Source organism: Suncus etruscus, chromosome 2 (genome assembly GCF_024139225.1).
Source record: "Suncus etruscus isolate mSunEtr1 chromosome 2, mSunEtr1.pri.cur, whole genome shotgun sequence".
In the NCBI taxonomy this organism is placed as follows: domain Eukaryota; kingdom Metazoa; phylum Chordata; class Mammalia; order Eulipotyphla; family Soricidae; genus Suncus; species Suncus etruscus.
This window is the reverse complement of record NC_064849.1, coordinates 166,017,756-166,038,567: the sequence shown is the minus strand read 5'-3', so window position 1 is coordinate 166,038,567 and position 20,812 is coordinate 166,017,756. Positions and strand designations below refer to the sequence as shown.

Here is a 20,812-nt window from a genome sequence, read left to right as displayed (position 1 = left end):
GTCACAAAGATTTCAAAATCAATTTGAAAGGACCAGTTATAGAATATTTGGGCATCAAAATAAACAATAAAAAATTAACCCACTCAACAAAGTTGAAAACTTTGGGTCCATTAAGATACAAAAAGATATATTGGTAAGTAAAGTTTGATTTAAAAATACTATTTCCTAACTTTGAAGTACTTCTACAAAACACTTAGCAATTGAGAAGAGGAAGGTGAGTTTGCAGAAGAAACTGACAGACGTTATCTTTTTTAACTTGTCAAAGAATGCAGATATCACCATCATAAATTGAAATCATGGCTACCTATCCAGGAGTATTTAGAAAAACTTCTAAAGGTATAGAATTTGCATCTAACTATAAAGTAACATCAAAAATGCCGTGTTACACAGTGGTAGGGTATTTGCCTTGCAAGCCGCGGACCCAGGACCAACTTTGGTTTGAATCCTGGCTTCCCATATGGTCCCTGGAGCCTGCGAGGAGTGATTTCTGAGAGCAGTGCCAAGAGTAACCCTGATGCTGCCAGGTGTGGCCCAAAAACAAACAAACAAAAACAAAAATAAAAGTCCATGTTAGTGAGTACAGAACAAGGCCCGAATGTTAAAAGTACAAAACTTCAGTGGTTGCTTTGGCAGCACATATACTAAAATTGGAACGATACAGAGAAGATTAGCATGGCCCCTGCGCAAGGATGACATGCAAATTCGTGAAGCGTTCCATAAATAAAAAAGAAAAAAAAGTACAAAACTTCAGGAAAGACAAAGAAAAACTGAGAAACTTTTTCACACTAAACAGGAGAAATAAATGTAGGGTATTATTCAGAACTTGGCCTTTTTGACTGAACTAGAATGAGATCTGAAGGTTAGATTAGCAGCAATATAACAAAGGTAATTTATTTTCATAATTGTGTTGCAGTTATATAGATGATTATTTGTAAGAAAAATATGCTTAAGTGTTTAGAAGTGATGAAAATTAGGTTAACAAATGATTCATATATGAACCAGGAAACAGTTTACTGTCTTGTAACTTTCAGTAGATTTGTGACTGTATGAAATTTTTACAATGTTAAATAAATTTTAAAAATTTTCATTCAAAATACAAAAGTATTGGACCAACTCATATTTAAAAATTGCAGATGATACTTACAAGTTCATGGACAGCATCTGCCAAAGTAAGTTTATAATTTGCTAATGTAAAATTAGGTTGACTGCTTAACCTATATAAGAATGGCATACCACACTTTTTTAAATATATTTTTTATTTAAGTAACATGATCATAGTTGGGTTACAGTCACAAACAGAACACCCCCCTTCACCAGTCTAACATTTCCCCCTACCCCCTTCCCATCCCCTGCCTGTATTTGAGACAGGCATTCTACTACAGTTATTTTTTTTCACAGAATTATTTATGGTACATAGTGACAATGAATGAGGGGCACTCCCACCTCCAGTGCTGTTCTCCCTCCACCCCTGTTTCCAGCATGCATCTCATATCTCCCTCCCTTACCCCCAGAATACTAGTGCAACTGGTCTCCACTTTACAGCTTGTTGTAGATTATCTATTCTGTTGTTGTTTGTGATAAAAAGGATAAGGAAAAAAAGGAAGGAGAGAAAAAAAATGTGGCCACAACTACCAAAAAAAAAAAAAAAGAAAGAAAGAGAAAAAGAAAAACAAAAAAGCACCTGGCTAATAAGAAAAAAGAAAAAAAAAAGGAAAAAGGAAAAAAATCACCAAATAATAACCACAGGAGTGAAAAGGGAAGAAAAAGTGAAGGAAAGAAGAGAAGGAAAATAAAGTAAAAAACTAATAAATCAAAACAAAACAAGAAAAAGATGGGGTGCTGGAGTGGCAGGGTTTGGTGTTCCCTCTACTTTTTTTTTTTTTTTTTTTGCATAGGCACAGTAAGCATTGGGGGAGAATGGGAATTTCTGTGGCCTAAGAGATTCAGGGCCTCTCCATCCTTGAAGCATACCATCATGGAATCAACCCCTGGCTCCATAGATACTCATTACCTCATCTCAAGGGCTTTTTATGTGGTGCCAGGAAACTTTCCTCTCAGTTGTGGGTGAGAAAATGAGGAATAAAGCCCTGTAGCCAGTGGTCTTGACATTTGCGCAGGTCCTAGGACAGGGTCTAGGTTAGAGTCTTTACGATAACCACACTATTTTAAAAGTAATTTTTATTGTGACTAATGTGAATTACAAACCTTTCACAGTAATATTTGTGGTATATAGTGGCATTGAATCAGGGTATTCCCACCACCATTGTTGTCCTCCCTCCACCCAAGTTCCTAGCATCCTCCTATTTTGCTCCCTGGACTTTGAGGGTAACTGGTCCCCTCTGTGTACTGCTTGTTGTAGATTGGGTATCAATTTTGTTGTCATTGACTTTGGGTTTGGTGTTTAAGTCTGATCCTTTTTTATTTCTACTCAATGTTCTGGTACCATCCATTTCCCCCCCCCCCTCAACTTATGAGGCAGAACAAGATGATTCAAGTTATGTGGTTCTGTTTAAAAAAGAAAAGAAAAGAAGAAGACAATTGGAATGCCTATATTTCCTTTGTATGTTTATTATCTCTATAATAATGCCTCTTAGGGTGTTTATCCTCAAACATAGTAGTCTCTATCACTTTTTTTAAAATTTTTATTTTGACCATATTGGCTTACATATCTTTCACAGTAGTAATTTGGGTACATATTAACATTGAATCAGGGTAATACCCATCACCAAATTTGTCCTCCCCCATCCCCATTCACTTCCCGAAACCCATATCCCCCAATATCACCCCCCAGGCTGCTAGAGTAGGTGGTCCCCTCTTTGTCTAGCTTACTATCAGTGATCATATATCTGTTTGGTACTGGTACCCTCCCTTGTTTCCCCCTCTATTTGAGAGGCAGAGCTAGATAATTCAAGTTATGTGGTTTTATTTGAAGGAAATAAAAGCAATAGAATGGGGTAAAAATAAATGAAAGAAAAGAAAAATCAAATAAGCTAAAATGGGCGGACTCCTTCTAGAGGCTTTCAACCTCAGTTTGAGAGAGGACATGAAAGAGGTAATTGAAGCACTACCACAATACAGAAAGAAATATCAAATTAAATATCCAGTGAGCTTCTGAGGACCCTGAGGATCTTAAGGGAACTCTTTCATGTGCTTCTCTGTCTTTCTTGAATTCTTGAAGCTCTCCTCAGAGGCCTGGGAAGCAAATTCCCAAAAAACTGCATTCTTAAGCTGCCCAGTGAGCCAGTGAGTAAGAACTGGCTGGCTGTGGGAATTGCCAGGCAGAGAGCTGATCACTCTACCTGTGGAGACTCTGCCTTGCTGTGCTTCTTCTAAGGACCCTGAGGACCTGAAGGGAACTCTTTCCTGTGCGTCTCTGTCTTTCTTGAATTCTTGAAGCTCTCCTCAGAGGCCTGGGAAGTGAACCCCCCAAAAAATAACTGTCACCTAGAGGCTCTGCTTCACTTCATGGCCATGCACTCTTTCTAACCAATAAACCCCACCACAACACGCAGAAAAAATTACACTACAAGCTTGACAATGGGGAAACCTTGCAGGCAAACACCATGCACAGAGAATGGAGATGATGGTTCAGATGACCCAAAAAATCCAACCATCTGATTAACCTCTCAGATAAGGAGCTTAGAATAGAAATATGGAAGATGTTCGTAGAACAAAAAGAAAGCATAGATCAATCTGAGCAGACTACAAAGACAGAAATCAAGAAACTTCAAACTGAAATAACAGATCTGAAAAACATGGTAGCTCAACTGAAAAACCAGTGGATAGCCTCTACAGCAGGTTAATAGCAGCTGAGGACAGAATCAACGTGCTGAAGATGAGATGCAGAAAAATTTAACACAGCAGAAGAAATTGGAAAAGAAGCTTAAGACAAGCGATCAGGTAATGGAAAAAGTACTCAAGGAATGTGAACAGATGAAAATAGAAGTCTTTGATAAACTCAACAGAAACAACATAAGAATCATTGGCAGGCCCAGAGGCCCAGGTGGGAGATCCCCAGGAAGAATCAACTGTCAAAGACATCATCAAAGAGATACTCCCAGAGTTAAAGACTACATGCAATCAAATCCTGCATGCCCGAAGAGTACCAGCTAAAAGAGACCCGAAGAAAAACACCCCAAGACACATCCTCATTACAATGACAAATTCCACAGATAGAGATAGAATACTAAAAGCAGCAAGATCATAAAGGGAAATTACATTAAAGGAGCATCCTTAAGATTCACAGAAGACCCCCGCCTGTACTCTAGACAGGTTTTCTATTTTCCTCGTACATTCTCATTATTAGGATAGTTCAAAACATAGTTATTTCTCTAACTAAACTCATCCCTGTTTTTCACCACTCCTCTTCAACATAGTACTGGAAGTACTTGCTAAAGCGCTCAGGCAAGAAAAAGATATCAAGGCAATTTATATAGGAAAGGAAGAAGTCAAGCTTTCACTGTTTGCAGATGACATGATACTCTACTTAGAAAACCCTAAAGACTCTACCAAAAACCTTCTGGAAACAATAGATTCAAAAAGCAATGTGGCAGGCTACAAAACACACTGAAATCAATGGCCTTTTTATACACCAATAATGATAGGGAAGAGATGGACGTTAAGAAGGCAATCCCATTAACATTAGCGCCACACAAACTCAAATATCTTGGAGTCAACTTGACCAAAGACGTAAAGGACCTATACAAAGAAAACTACAAAGTCCTGCTCCAAGAAATAAGAGAAGACACACGGAATGGAAACACATACCCTGCTCATGGGTTGGCAGGATAAACATCATAAAAATGGCAATACTCCCCAAAGCATTGTACAGATTTAATGTGATCCCTCTAAAGATACTCATGACATACTTCAAAGAAGTGGATAAAATACTGTTGAAATTCATTTGGAACAATAAACACCCTCAAATACCATAACCATGTGAATGAATGAGGGAACTGGAAAACCTGTCTAGAGTACAGGTGGGAGTGGGTTGGGATCGAGGGAGATTTGGGACATTTATGGTGGGAATGTTGCACTGGTGAAGGGGGGGTGTTCTTTACATAACTGAAACCTAATTACAATCATATTTGTAATAAAGATGTTTAAATAAAGATATTATTAAAAATGTCCAGTGAGCACTATAGCAATAGAGACAAGCACCACACAATAGTCTCGGTCCTGAAATCAAACCATGCCTGAGTGCAAAAAGAAAGAGAAAGATAAGATAAAATAAAATAAAATAAAATTGGAGATATCAACTTTAATATCTAAGCCAAAATAAAGTAAAAAAATCAATCAATAACTAAATTTATATGTGGATAATATGATTATATTGTGCTTTATTTTCTTTTTCCCCTGCATAGGCACAGTAACTATTAGGGATATTATAGAGGAAATTTCCTTGGCCTAGGAGATTCAGGATTTTTCCACCCCTGAAGTATACTGTCATGAGATTAACTATCGACTCTTTGCATGATCATTTACTCTCCCCTCAGTGCTTTCGTGGTGAATGGAAAACTTCTGCTTCGTCTTGGATGGTAAAATCAAACCTCTGTATCTAGAGATCTTGATGACTGTGCAGCTCAAGAAATGGCGCTTATGGTGAAGTCTTTCTTTGTGGTTCTAGCAGTTCTGCTACTTCAGTGTCGTTTCAATCCATCTTCTGTAGTTGGTGGTCTTGGTCATTATGTTGCTCCTAGGATGGACCCTGGGATAGTCTTTCGTTATGCTTCCGGAAGATCCGATCAGTTGCGATTGTCTTAGTCAGACCTCTGGAATTGGAGATCTTGTTTGTTGAACAGATCGTAGACCAAAAGATTGGCTAGAGCTTTTTGTTGTTGTTTTTGGTCCCAGGATGCATACTGTTCATTCCTGGTTGTAGCAACCAGTCATCTGTTTGATAGCAATCTTGGCTTATGCACAGATCAAAGGATGACATGTTTTCTGATTTTGTCTCATTGTTGGCTGGTAAGGAAAGATAACTTGCTCTTAGATCAAGTTGTTCCCATTTTCTCATGGTCATACTGATGCATGTTGATGTCAGAGCAGCATTGTGGATGCCCTGGAGGGGATTTGGTTCCTGGAGCTATTGTGGAGAACTCTGTCGTTTCTATGTCTAGAATAAAAAGTTTTGCCTAGGATAAAAGCTCAGGTCAAAACCAAGGCACAGAGATTTTGTAGCCTGTCATTCTCACCCCCAAATGCACCAGTAATATACTATGACACCATATGCTTTTGTATAGGCAGAGTAAAAAAGGGGAAACCTTATGCAAAGATACAAGATCTTATCTTCTAGGGAGAAGAACTCATACTTTTTATAATACAGGGGTGCCTCCCACCCTGAAATTGTGTCATGTGGACTCAATTTAGACTCCATGAGATTGGACAGTGATCGTCCAACTCCGAACCACAGATCCCAGATATAGAACCAATATAATTCCCTGCAACAACACCAGGAACCAAATTCCAACTGAGAAATTCTTAATACCACTTGGCGTCAACTTACGCCAGTTATGATATGACATCCTGACAATGAGGAAATGGCAACAACTTGATCTAAGAGCAGATTGTCCTATCTCATCACCTAAGGGTAAGATTAAATCAGTAGACATGTCATCCTTTGATCTGTGCAAATAGAAAGAGTGCTACAGAAGACTGACTTTGACAACAATGACTGGGCAGAAATTATCCTGGAACCAATTAGAAATACCCTACCCTTGGCTTTAATTTAGGACTTGTACAAAAATCAAGATCTCTAATTCCAGAGGTCCGACTTTGACAACTGAGACTAAGCAGAACTTCTGGACACATAATGAAGACTCTATCTGAGGCTTCGGCCTAGGATCTGAGCAAAAATCCAAACCACTTATTACAGAAGGCTGATTACAACAACAATGATGGAACAGAACTTCTAGAACTGTGAAGAAAGACTCTATCTTAGACTTTGTCCTACTATCTGTGCAAATACCAAGATCTCTAGCTACAGAGGCCTGGTTCTATCATCCACAACTGATCGGAAAGTTTCCTGGCACCATAAAAAGACCGTGGGATGTAGTAATGAGCATGTATGAAACCAGTAGTTGTTCCCATGGCAGTATGCTTCAAGGCAGAGGAACCCTGAATCTCTTAGGCCAAGGGAATTCCCTTTCTTATTTCCCCAATACTTACTATGCCTATGGAAAAAAAATTACAAAACGTTGCCACTCTAGCACTCCTTCATTTGTTTTACTCTCTTTTTATTTATTTTGTCTTTTTCTCATTTTTCTTCCTTTTTATCTTTCTTTTTCACTCTTGTGGTTATTATTTGGTGATTTTTTGTTGTTGTTGTTGCTGGCTGCTTTTTCTTTTTCTTTTGGTAGTTACCTTTTTTTTGTTTTTCTACTGTTGTTTTTTCTTTCTTTTTTTTTTTTTTGTTATTTTTTTATTGTCTCCTTCAGGCAGTACCACAGAATTTGAATCATCTTGTTCTGCCTCATGAATTGAGGGGGAAATAAAAATGAATGGTACCAGGACCAAACAGCTGTATGAACACATTGAGTGGAAATAAAAAATGATCAGATTTAAACACCAAACCCAAAGTCAACAACAACAGAATAGATACTGTATCTTTAACAAGCTATACACAGAGGGAAACAGTTACACTAGCACTCCGGGGGGCAACAGAGGGAGATATGGGACACATGCTGGGAAAAGGGAATGGAGGAAGGACAACCCTGGTGGTGGGAATGGCCTTGATTCATTGTCACTATGTACCTTAAATATTACTGTTAAAGATTTGTTATTCACTTTTGGTCACATTAAAAAAATTAAAAAACAAACAAACAATAAAAAAGGGGTAAGTTCTTCTAGAGGTTATAAATATCAATTTAAAAAGAAAGGGAAAAAAGAAGAAAAACATAACAAAAAACCCAAAAAATACAAAAAACACCTATAGCAAAAACAAAATAAACAAACAGAAATACAAAACAAAAGCCCAAAACTAGCAACTACAAAAAAGCACCACAGCAACAAATAGCCAAATAATAACCATGAGAATGAAAAAAAAAAAGAAAGAAAAGAAAAGAAAAAAGAAAGGAGGGCTGGTTTGGCAAGGGATTTTTTTTGTCTGTTTGTTTTGTTTTTGCATAGGCACAGTAAACAGTAAATATTGGGGAAATTAGGAAGGGAATTCCCTTGGCCTAAAAGATACAGGGTTGCTCCGCCCTTTTAACATACTTTCATGGGGATAACTACAGGCTCCATACATGCTCCTTTTCACACCCCAAGGACTTTTTATGGTGCCAGGAAACTTTCCGCTTAGTTGTGGATGATAGAATCAGGCCTCTAACTTGAGATCTTGGTATTTGCACAAGTCTTAGGATGAAGCCTGGGATAGCATCTTTCTTTATGATTCTAGAGGTTCTGTTCCATAACTGTTGTTGTAGTCAGTCTTCTGTAACTGGTGGTCTTGATTTTTGCACAGGTCCTAGGATGAAGCCTAGGGTAGTCTTTCATTATGTTTCCAGAAGATCTGCTCTGTCACAGTTGTCAAAGTCAGACCTTTGGAATTAGAGATCTTGGTTATTGTACAAATCCTAGGCCGATGCATAGGCTAGGGTCTTTCATTTTGGTCCCAGGATAGTTCTGCCCAGTCATAGTTGTCTAAGTCAGTCTTCTGCAGTCAGCAATCTTGGTTTTTGCACAGATCAAAGGAAGCCATGTCCTCTGATTTCATCTTAACTTTAGGTCATGAGATAGGGCAACCCTCTCTTAGATCAAGTTGTTGCTGTTTCCTCGTTGTCAGGATGTCATATCAAAACTGGTGTGAGTTGGTGCTAGAGTGATATTAGGTATTTATCTCTAGTAGATAAAAACTGTTTCTGTACATAAAATTTCCCCCTTTTTTAGTATACCTTTGCAAAAATGAATGGTACCATATTATATTGCTGGTGCAACCATTATTAAAATGATGAGAGGCTATGTCCAAGTGGAACTTAAATAAAGATACCTACATAGTTCACATTATAAGTGAATCATTATGAAAAATTGCATCAACAAAGTGAAAGATTAAAAAAAAACCTTCAAAACAACAATGAAGTGCCATCTCACACCACAGAGCACACATCACAAAGAGTAAGTATCATCAGTGCTGGGATTCTGGGTTCGATGGTCACTGTCCAATCACATGGAGTCTAACTTGGGTCCACATGACATATATTCAGGATGGGAGGTGAATCTGAATTATAAAACATATGGGTTTTTATCCCTAGAAGATAAAGCTTGTTTCTGTGTATAACATTTTCCTTTATTTAGAGTGTCTATGCAAAAGGGTATGGTGACATATTATATTGCTGGTGGATTTGGAAGTAAGAATGATAGTCTGCACAATCTCTGTGCCCTGGTTTTGATCCGAGCTTTTATCCCAGGCAAGATTTTCTTGTAGGTTTTCATATCGATCAGAACCCAAACAGGTGAGGTTGGAGAGAGAAATAGAAAAAGAAATATATCTACACATATACATATACATATATATATAAGATAGAAGAAATAAATACAATTACATTTTAAAAAGGCATTAAAAACAATGCTGTTCAGGAGGCTAACTTACTTTTGGGAATAAACAGACTGAGAGGTATTATTAAGAAGATATTAAACACATAAAGGAAATATAGGCTTCCCCATTAAATCTTTTGAGATATTCTTGTATTTTTCATTTCATATCGAGTCTTGTTGGGTTTGCAAAGTTATTTGTAGCCATGAGGAAGTGTCCTTGGGCTGGGGTCCTTCTGGGCCTGAATCAGTAGCATGCTACAGTCCATTATTAGGAGGGTAAGAAGAAAGGCCATAAAGCACGAGCCAGCAGTTGTGTGGGTTGTAGTTTCTTGCCCAGGCATGTGAGGTGGGGCTGGGAGGGTGTCCTTTCAGTTTGGGAGCTTGGTGGTGGTTTATTGGAGCAGGAGGTTGGTCTTGGTACCTAATGGGTTAATAACCTAGGGTAAAGAGGGTTAAATAAGGAAGTGTGATGGATCAGGATTGGGGAATGAGAGGATAGAGGGATATCTGAAGGGGGGAGGAGAGATAATGCATAACAGTTTAGACATAGCTTGTCTACTTTTTAGGCTTGGCAACCAGAGAGGAGTATACTGTAAATAACGTATATGCTACCTTTTTGGTTTGTTTGTTGTGGTCACATCCAACTATTCAGAGCTTAATCCTAACATATTTAGTACTGGGGATTAAACGCAGATCATTGCATTCAGAAAAATGACTCACCCACTATACTAATTTGTAGTTTTCAGTTTCATTAAATTATACGGAACTTATTTTTGGGAGGAGTGAAACACTTGTTAGTGATTAGGGCTTGTTCCTGCTCAAGTATTACACTTATATTCAGGTATCACATGTGGTACTGGAATAATCCAGTCAGCCTATGTAGAGTAAGCACATTCCCCAATTTACTGTCTCTCTGGCCCCTGAACTATTTTTTTCATCATCTGATATGAAATTTAGGTTTCCATTTTAAGTGGATTCACTTATTTGTGGGGGGGTCACACTTGGTGGTACTCAGGGCTTACTCCTGGCTCTGCACTCAGAAATCACCCCTGGCAGCTCAGGGGACTATATGGGATACTGAGAATCGAACCACCATTCATCCTGGGTTGCTGCGCACAAGGCAAAGGCTCTACTGCTGTGCTATGCCTCTGGCCCCTAAGTGGATTCACTTTAAATGGATAGTTTTTCCCCATTTATTTTTTAATTCTAGATAATAATTATCCCCTATTTTTTTAATTCTAATTTTAAGAAGTAGAAAGTTATGTGCTGAACTTTATATCTTTTTATTTCCAAATTATAAAGTCCCTGGAGGATTGTTATTGTGAGAATTTTCTTCCTGAATTTTTCTGGTCAGGTTAGAAGCCATGAAGTGACAATGACAACCTCTGGGAAATAAGTGTTGTGTTACAAATTGAGTAAATTTTTATTAACAGAGAAGAACTTTTATAAAATTTCATGTGCAGTGTAACTCAATATTGTTTTGAAAAATGAGAATGTCATTGAAACCAAAGGGCATGGACATGAAATAGATGAATTCTGGGTTATTTATTGAATGCCTCTCATAGATAGAATTTTATAAAGTTTGATGTGCTTTGAATTATTTGTAACTATGCATGCTTCTGTTCTAAGGCATTTTAATCATGAATGACTCTGTGGCACATAATACCCTCCAAGACATTTTTATTCCATTTGGTAATCTAAAAAATAAATCATGAAATTTACCTTAGTGATTAGATAGTTTGAATTTATCTCGCAGAATTAAATTACTGTTAATTTAAACTGTTGATTATTTTCTTTTTGGAACTCTATGCTGGCAGTTAAAGCTAGAGATTCATTAATCATAAGTTTCTGCTTTGTTAACAGCTCACAAGATCTATTGTGAGTGCAATGATAACATAAGGCTCTTTATTTAAATAAAAATGTGAAAAATTTGTAAAAAAAAATGTAGCACCCAAGTTGGCACACTTTTAAGAAGTTTGCTTTAAACAAGGATTCTTGTACACAATTGTAGTACACACAGTCACATGACTATATTTCCTCTAGAATTTCCTCTGTATTTACTCTAGAATCATAAATATATGCCTCTTGTTTTCTGCATGGCTTCAAATTGTACTCAACCACGCTATCTGAGATACAGTCCTGCTGTCAGAGGACCAGAGATGGTTCTAGATCTGAGGATATTCACCTCTGCTTATCTCTATCCTTATTATTCAGATTGACATAAAATTCCAAAAATGAAATGGGGTAAATTTATCTAAGCGAAGATCACTGAGCCATATTGAGAGAGAGAGAGAGTCAGAGAGAGAGACAGAGAGAGACAGAGAGACACAGAGAGAGAGAGAGAGAGACAGACAGACAGACAGACAGACAGACAGACATATGAAGAAGTGAGATAGCTTCACTGGAATCTTAACGAGTTCTGCAATAATTAGGTCTTTAAACTTTGAATCTAGTTTCAGTATAGGTAATATGGAATGGTACAATTTATTACTTAACCTGATTGTTAGAAAGACAATATATTTCTTACTTACTCTCTATATACAACCCACACTTCCTTCTAGAAGTAAAAGTTTACAGTTATAATTTGGCCTATTTTTTTGTGAAGCAAAAACTTACTTGATTGAAATTTATTTAAAAATATGTGAAAGGATGGAAAGAGAAAAGTGTGTGTTCAAGAGAAAACACGGGCATCTTCAGAGAGGAAATAAGCAAGCAAAGAAATATTGAGGCAGCAAGCAAGATACATGTAAAAGGGAGAACACAGGCTTGTAGAGCAAGTCAGAGTATGAATTCTTAAAACATTTCCTGTATCGGGGCCGGAGCGATAGTCCAGTTGTAGGGCATTTGCCTTGCACTTGCGGATCTAGGATGGACCTTGGTTCAATCCCCCGGCGTCCCATATTGTCCCCCAGCCAGGAGCAATTTCTGAGAACATAGCCAGGAGTAACCCCTGAGCGTCACAGGGTGTGGCCCAAAAAGCGCAAAATTTTTTTTCCTGTATAGCTCTGGCTGAGACTATGTATACAACTCTGACACTGCCTCTAAAAAGAAGCAGAAGCCCCCCAATCCACATCCCCCAATCCCACCTCCCAACATCCTTTCCCCCACTTTATTTGGCTAGGAAATGGCAACCCCTGAAAGAGTCAACCTGAATAGAGAAGTTACATATCTTGAAGATAATGAGTCACACATAAGCACATGAAAAAAAATTAAGTATCTTATGTAAGCTGCTATATTCAGGGGCCTCAGAATCAGAGACCATGCGATAGCTGAGCACACACAACATTTCAATCCTTGGCTCTGCCAAGAACAATTCCCAGCCCAGAGCTGAAACTAGACTTCTAGTACCATTGAGTATGCCCTACCCCCCAAATGCAAACAAAATACATAAAGATTGAGAAAAGTTTGTTATGGGTCATAAACATAGAAGGAAAATAGACATTTGTTTTGAGACCAAATTACAAAAACCAGCCTGTTTTTCTTTATATTTGTGGGGAAAAGAATCTAAAAAGTGGGGACATCAAGGACATAAAACTTATGGAGGGTAATAGTGTCACTGGTTCCAAGACCAGAAAGAATCCTTGGGTGACTACAGAGTGAAAAAATGATGAACAATTTGGGCCCAAAAGATAGTACAGAGTGAAGGGCTCTTGCCTTGCAGATGGCCTGGGTTAAATCCTCAGCACCACATATAGTCTCCTAAGCCCACTAAGTGTGATCCCCGAGCACAGAGCCAAAAGTAAGCCCTAAATACTGCGGGATGTGACTCAAGAAACAACAAAGAAAAGAAGAAAAAAGGGTGGACGTAAGAAATCCAATGAGAACAAGAGAGGTTCAATTATTTATCAGTAGAATTGATTAAATTAATTCTAAGCACAAGAAGTTTAAAATAGGGGTGATACAAAGATACTTCCTCAGATACCAGCACTGTACCTCAGTGCAAACAGCTTATATGAGTGAGATCTATTTACTGAACCAAGAAATTTGGTTTCTCTTTGCTTATTTGGAGGAAATACCTAGTGGTGTTCAGGGCTTATTCCTGGTTCTGCATTCAGGAATTAATCCTGGAGATATTTTGGGGATCATTATGCAATACCAGGTATCAAAGCCAGGTTAGCATGTGCAAGGCAGGTACCCTGCCCACTGTACTATCTCTCCAAATCTGAAACTAATTGGGAAAAGATTTTGGCTAGTCACCTAAGAACATATGCCTGATAGCAAGAGAAAATTTTAAACACAGGAAAGCAGGCAGTATTGCTTAGCCCTTTATTGGCATTGTTTAAAGAGGTGGATACTTGAGGATTTGGTGTCAGAAAACCTGGTTTTGAAACACAGTCCCCCTTCTATTATATTTGTGACCTCCAATAAGAATGCATTCCTGGGAGCTCATTTATTCTCATTCACAAAATGTGGAAAATAATGTTTCTCTGAGCAAGGTCATTACAAGTCTTCAGTGCGATATTTGTAGAATGCCCCACACATCATAAGTACTCAATAAAACATGAGCAATATATATATATAGATATATATATATGTATATATATGTACACACCACACACATTTATTTCAGTTTTTATAGAATTCATTGAGAAATAACTAGCCCATGCATCACTGCAATGAGGTAATGAGGTGTGGACTGAAGGTTCCATATATCCCCCCACTTAACTCCTCTTAAAATCTGTTTAAATTGATTCATCCTGTTCCTCTCCACTTTCCTCAGGTCCCATGCTAGCCATCCTCCTGATATTCTCTACCACACTTCTCCTTTAACCAAACTTCTGATTTATGGCATTCCTGGGAATTTGCCATATTTTACCTATTTTGTTAAGAAGTCCTTGAAATGAGGAACCATTTATGATTCTTCACCTAAGTTTTCCGAAGCACTTTCCTCTGTATGGAGTGTTTAACACTTGACAAATGAAAGGTTGAACAAAGAGATGAAAAGAGATCCAGTCAGTTATTCCCGTGCCTCTCAATTCCCACTTGCTGCTTATCTTTGATTTGCTTTGACATACTTTGTCTACACTTCTCTTTGCTAAATCAGTGTGCTCCTTGTCTTCTGCACTTTGACAGTTTCAGACAATGGAAGGTTCTGCAAGAGACTGGAGGATGGGCAGATATGCTCTGGGAAATTCTCTTTCTATAGCTGCTCCTTTTGGGTACCTGTAACTTCACTGGAAAATTTCTGGTTAGTCATTGACACTGTAACTACAACATTTTCATTGCTTCATTTAAAAAACTGACCTTGTGAACATTCCAAAAAAAAAAAAAAAAAAAGAACCCTGGGAACTGATCTTCTAGACAACCCAGTAATCCAGTCCTTGGAATATACCCTATGGACTTAAAAGTACAATGCAGTTCTTATATTCATTGGGAACTGTTCATAATTGCCAATATCTGCTAACAAATCAGTATGCAGAAACAGATGAGTGGATAAAGAAGCAATGGTACAAACACAATGTGATAGTACTAGGCCATTTGCAAATGAGTCATTCTATTTGTTGCTACATGGATGGATTTGGAACAAATCATGGTGAGTAAAGTAAGTCAGAAGGACAAATGCAGAAACGATTCAAGTCATAAAGAAACTGCCTAGGTTCCGGAATATCAAATGTTCAAAGGCAATAGAAGTGAAGAGCAAGACAACTGGTCTTAAGTAGGAAGCTTGCGTATGAGACAGGAAAAAAGTGTCTATTATAGAGGAAGACTGGAGGTAGGAGGGAAATAAAATACTGGTGGAGAGAAGTGGGTAAAGGCAAAGGGATTGATGTTGGGACACTGTACGCTTGAAACTTAATCATAAGTAATTTTGTAACTTGTAATTCATGTTTATTTAATTTAAAAAATAATAAAAACAAATTTCAATGGGACTGGAGAGAAAGGTGCTTTCCTTGCAAATGCCAAGATGAAATAATTAACCTTTACCTAGATTCAATTTATGGTTCTTTGAACACCAATATGAGTGATACCTGAGCACAGAGCCAGGAGGAAGCCCTGAGCACTGCCAGGTGTGTCATTTCAAAGCAAAAAGCTTTAAATGAGAGTGAATAAAAGCTGACCTCAAATAAATCAGTATGAACCCATAGTTGTTTTTCCTTGAGGACACTGACAGACCCCTGACAAGTAAATTTAAGTGTATTTGATTCTAGATTAGGGCTTGGACTTTCTCTATTCCAAAAGACACATTTCTGTACAAATTTCCATTGTTTTACAATCACACCAGTTTTTGCTTTATCCCAAGACTTGAACAAATTATGAGGAAATTATCCAGTGACTGAGAGACTCGAACAAGTTATTCATAGGAATGGTGACACTTGGCAGACATGAACCATTGATGGCAGTTAAACGTTTTTAAGAGTTCAAATATAACTTCATGGAAATTTAAAAATACCCTTTAAAATGTGTATGTGTCTATGTATTTTTGTCCTCTGAGCTCTCAAGTTGTGGGTGTTCAACTCTCTTCAGAAGAGTTATGGGTCTGTCATGTTTAGATGGTGGGTGGCAAAAAAATTATAGGCTAAAATTTCTTTTAAGACTTTCACTCCATTGTCTCTGATTTCTGTGTGAATTCAAGACTGTTGGATTGTAACATAATTGATCTGGCACAATCAAGGCCAGTTGGCCACTCCCAGGGAGGACACTGCAGTGGACTGATATTCCCTGTACTTTCCCCTTCAAGCTATCACACCACCACATTGATTAGCTTATGCTTGACATGTTCTATCCTGCTCAGACATTATAGTCTATCAAACAATCTTAGAAATGGCCAAGGTAGGTTAAATAAATTTGGATTTTTATTAAAAATAACTTAGCTTTTATTTGAACTGTTGACATCTCCATACCAGAGAATGTTACCAATAACTTGAAAAGCAAAGGAAGAAGAAAAATTTAAAAAATATATGTATGATTGGTTAACTAGAACAAATATTGGCAGAAGTACAGCTAACAACTCATTTACAATTCCTGCTCTCAGAACATGGGACTTTTTTGTGGGCGGTTCACCCGGTGACGCTCAGAGATTATTCTTGGCTATGCGCTTATAAATCACTCCTGGCTAGGAGGACCATATAGGGCACCGGGGATCGAACCAGGTCTGTCCTGGGTCAGCCAACCCCCTATCGCTGTGCTATAGCTCCGGCCCCAGAACATGGAACCTTTGAACACTCCTTTGTAATGCCCAGTTTTACTATGTGCCTGACTGTCACAGCTCCTTGATCGTGCACTGGATTCACCATTTCTGTTTCCCTCCTACCTTTCTAACTTTCTGGGGGTGGGGGTGGAGTGAAGTGCCTTGTGGCTTAATTTGCTGAGGTTTCAATAAAAAACAAATAATCTTACCCTGCAAACATGCATAACCCACGAAGCATTTTGGTCTCCATGATTTTGGAGGTGTCCAAACCTGAACAAAGTAAGCTCATACTTGGTCAGGAGCACTTTGAATCAAATACACATGAATTTTCTGGAGAGAGAGTAGAGGCACTCATCAGCCTCTATTTTCAGCTTCAAATGAGTTATTTTCTATATTTAAAGTATTGTGATTTACAAAGTTATGCATAGTTGAGTATTAGACACATAATATTTTAGCACCAATCCCACTACCAGTGTCAACTTCCACCACCAATGATTCCAGAGTTCATCCCATGTCACAACTCCCCCACCCCCGCCTGCCATCATAACAGATACATTTGTACAAACTAGTGATGTTTAAAATTTATTCTAGGCATTGGAGATACACCTACAACTCAATTAAATTAATTTAATGCTCTCATTCTAGAGAGTTAGAATACACATGAATTAAAAAAAAACAACTATAAAAGTCTAATCACTTTCCTGTAACATTATTTTATAGAAAAAATGTGAAAACAAAGTTTAATTATTAAAACTAAAGACAAGCCAGGGGTTACTACCTCTACTACAACCTCTATGACAACCTTGCTGCTAGAGTCAGATACAACTGAAATTTCAGGTGCATTTGATGTCTTTAAGGTGCATTTAAGGTAGCAAAAGCAAAAAAACTTCACTCAGCACTCCATTCTATATTTTTTATTAATATCTTTTTTTTTTTTGGTTTTTGGGTCACACCCGGCGGTGCTCAGGGGTTATTCCTGGCTGTCTGCTCAGAAATAGCTCCTGGCAGGCACGGGGGACCATATGGGACTCCGGGATTCGAACCAACCACCTTTGGTCCTGGATTGGCTGCTTGCAAGGCAAACGCCGCTGTGCTATCTCTCCGGGCCCCTATTAATATCTTTATTTAAACACCTTGATTACAAACATGATTGTTGTTGGGTTGCAGTCATGTAAAGAACACCCCCCTTCACCAGTGCAACATTTTTATCACCAATGTCCCAAATATCCCTCCTCCCTATCACACCCCCACCTCTACTCTAGACAGGCTTTCTACTTCCCTCATTCATTCACATTGTTATGATAGTTCTCAATGTAGTTATTTCTCTAACTGCACTCACCATTCTTTTTGGTGAGCTTCATATAGTGGGCTGGAACTTCTAGCCCTCCTCTCTTTTGTCTCTGAAAATTATTACAAGAATGTCTTTTATTTTTCTTAAAACCCATAGATAAGTGAGACTATTCTGCATCTATCTACCTCTGACTTAATTCACTCAGGATAATGATTCCATGTACATCACGTATAGGAAAATTTCATGACTTTATCTCTCTTGACGGCTGCATTGTGTATATGTACCACATTCCATTGTGTATATGTACCACAGTTTCTTTAGACATTCATCAGTTGCAGGGCATCTTGGTTGTTTCCAGAGTCTTGCTATGGTAAATAATGCTGCAATAAATATAGGTGTAAGGAAGGGATTTTTGTGTTGTATTTTTGTGTTCCTAGGGTATATATCCCTAGGAGTGGTATAGCTGGATCATAAAGTGGAGCTCAATTTCCAGTTTTTGGAGGAATCTCCATATCTCAGCACTCAGTTCTTCATCTTGGGCACATAGATACCCATGTGACTTTCAGAGAGTCTTGAAGGGAATGTTTTTGTGTGCTCCATATCCCAGGGATGACAGTATTCAGTGATAAGGTGCCTTTTTTGTATCTAGAACAAACTGCAGAAATTGAGACCAGCTGTTCACCTTCTCAAAGAAAATAGACTTTTATAGAAATGCAATCATAACGATAATGATATCTAATATAAGTAGAATCATTATCCTTAAATATACTTTTCTACTTAACTCCATGATTCTACTTATATTAGGTGAAATAAAATGGGAAGTGAAAACAAAGCAGAGGAAAGCAGAACTAAAGCCTGAATAAAGAGGTATCTGATGCTATAGGTATCATTATTGTTATGATTGTAATCATTGTAGATATTAGAGTAGAAGTTTGACTTGAACTTTTGTTTTGTATTTGATAGTCTTGGTTCTGAAATCAAACCATGCCGGAGTAAAAAAATAAAGATAAAGATAAAATAAAATAAAATTTGGCCCGGAGATATAGTACAGCGGTGTTTGCCTTGCAAGCAGCCGATCCAGGACCAAAGGTGGTTGGTTCGAACTCGGTGTCCCATATGGTCCCCTGTGCCTGCCAGGAGCTATTTCTGAGCAGACAGCCAGGAGTAACCCCTGAGCACTGCCGGGTGTGGCCCAAAAACCAATAAATAAATAAATAAATAAATAAATAAATAAATAAATAAATAAATAAAAAAAATTGGAGACATCAACTTCAATATCTGCACCAAAATAAAGACGTCAATAAAAATCGATCAATCAATAAATTTATATGTGGAAAAATGATTATTTTGTGTTTTTTTTTATTTTTCTCCCTGCATAGGCAGGGAATATTGGGAATATATTATAATATATATATTATATAATATAATATTGGGAATATTATAGAGGGAATTTCCTTGCCCTAGGAGATACAGGGTTTCTCCACCTCTGAAGTATACTGTCATGGGATTAACTATAGTCACCTTGCATGATCGTTTACTCTCCCCTTGGTGCTTTTTTGGTGTATAGAAGACTTTTGCTTCATCATGGAAGGTAAAATCGGACCTCTGCATCTAGAGATCTTGGTGTCTGTACAGCTCAAGGAATGAGGCTTATGATGAAGTCTTTCTTTGTGGTTCTAGCAGTTCTGCTTCTTTGGTGTCGTTTTAATCCATCTTATGTAGTTGGTGATTTTGTTCATTACATTGCTCCTATGATGAAGCCTGGAACAGAGTCTTTCGTTATGTTTCTGGAAGACCCGTTCAGTTGCGGTTGTCTCAGTCAGACCTCTGGAATTGGAGATCTTGTTTGTTGAACAGATCGTAGACCAAAAGCTAGGCTAGAGCTTTTTGTTGTTGTTGTTGTTGTTGTTCCTGGGATGCATACTGTCCATTCCTGATTGTAACAACCAGTCATATGTATATAGCGATCTTGGCTTTTTAACAGATCAAAGAGTGACATGTCTTCTGATTTTATCTTATTGTTGGCTGGTGAGGAAGGACAGCTTGCTCTTGGATCAAGTTGTTCCCATTTCTTTGTTGTCAGGTTATCTATTTAGAACTGGCGCATGTTGGTGTCAGAGCAACATTATGGATGCCTTGGAGGGGATTTGATTCCTGGAGCTTTTATGGAGAACTCTGTCGTTTCTATGTCTGGGATCCAGGAGTCAGGGCTGGACAGTCAGTGCTTAATTCCCTGGGGTCTAAGTTGGTTCCATATGACATACGTTCAGAGTGGGAGATGCCCCTGTGTTGTAAAAAAAAAAGTATAAGTTCTTATCCCTAGTAGATAAAAGCTTGATTTTACACATAAAATCCCCCCCCTTTTTTTAATATCCCTTTGCAGTATTGTCCACAGCACCCTAAATGTCAGCTTTCCTTTCCTATAGAGGAGGTAACCATGTGGTTTTTGTTTGAGATGGATTGAATTGATGATAATGAGGAGGAGAAGGTAGAAGAAGAAGAGAGAGACAAGAAGAGAGAAAAGGAAAAACAAAACAAACCAACAATCAACAACAACAACAAAAATACGAAAGGAGGGTAACAGAGCAAGGGCATGTTAGTTTGCTTGAACTCGTGTTCTATGTTTAGGCCCTGTAGTATAAATCTGTAGGTCATGGTTGCTGCTTCGGTGGTCTGGCTGTTCATGTGGTTCAGGTCCTAAACGAAGGCACAATCTAGAGATAAAGGGTATGTTAAAGAGTTTTATCCGAACATTTTCATAATGCAAGCTGAGTATGGTGCCTCGTGTGACTAAGCACCGAGGTACCACCGTAGGATGTTCACCCTTTGTATCAGGAACCCCTATGAACAGAAAAACTGAG

The 20,812-nt window shown here is 38.1% G+C and overlaps 1 non-coding gene across 1 annotated transcript; it reads left to right on the top strand.

Annotated features, from left to right (window-relative positions):
* The first annotated feature begins 621 nt into the window (after window positions 1-621).
* On the top strand, window positions 622-724 carry LOC126003195 (U6 spliceosomal RNA). Its single transcript, XR_007493730.1, has one exon. It is a non-coding gene; the product is annotated as a U6 spliceosomal RNA (small nuclear RNA).
* Window positions 725-20,812: the final 20,088 nt, after the last annotated feature.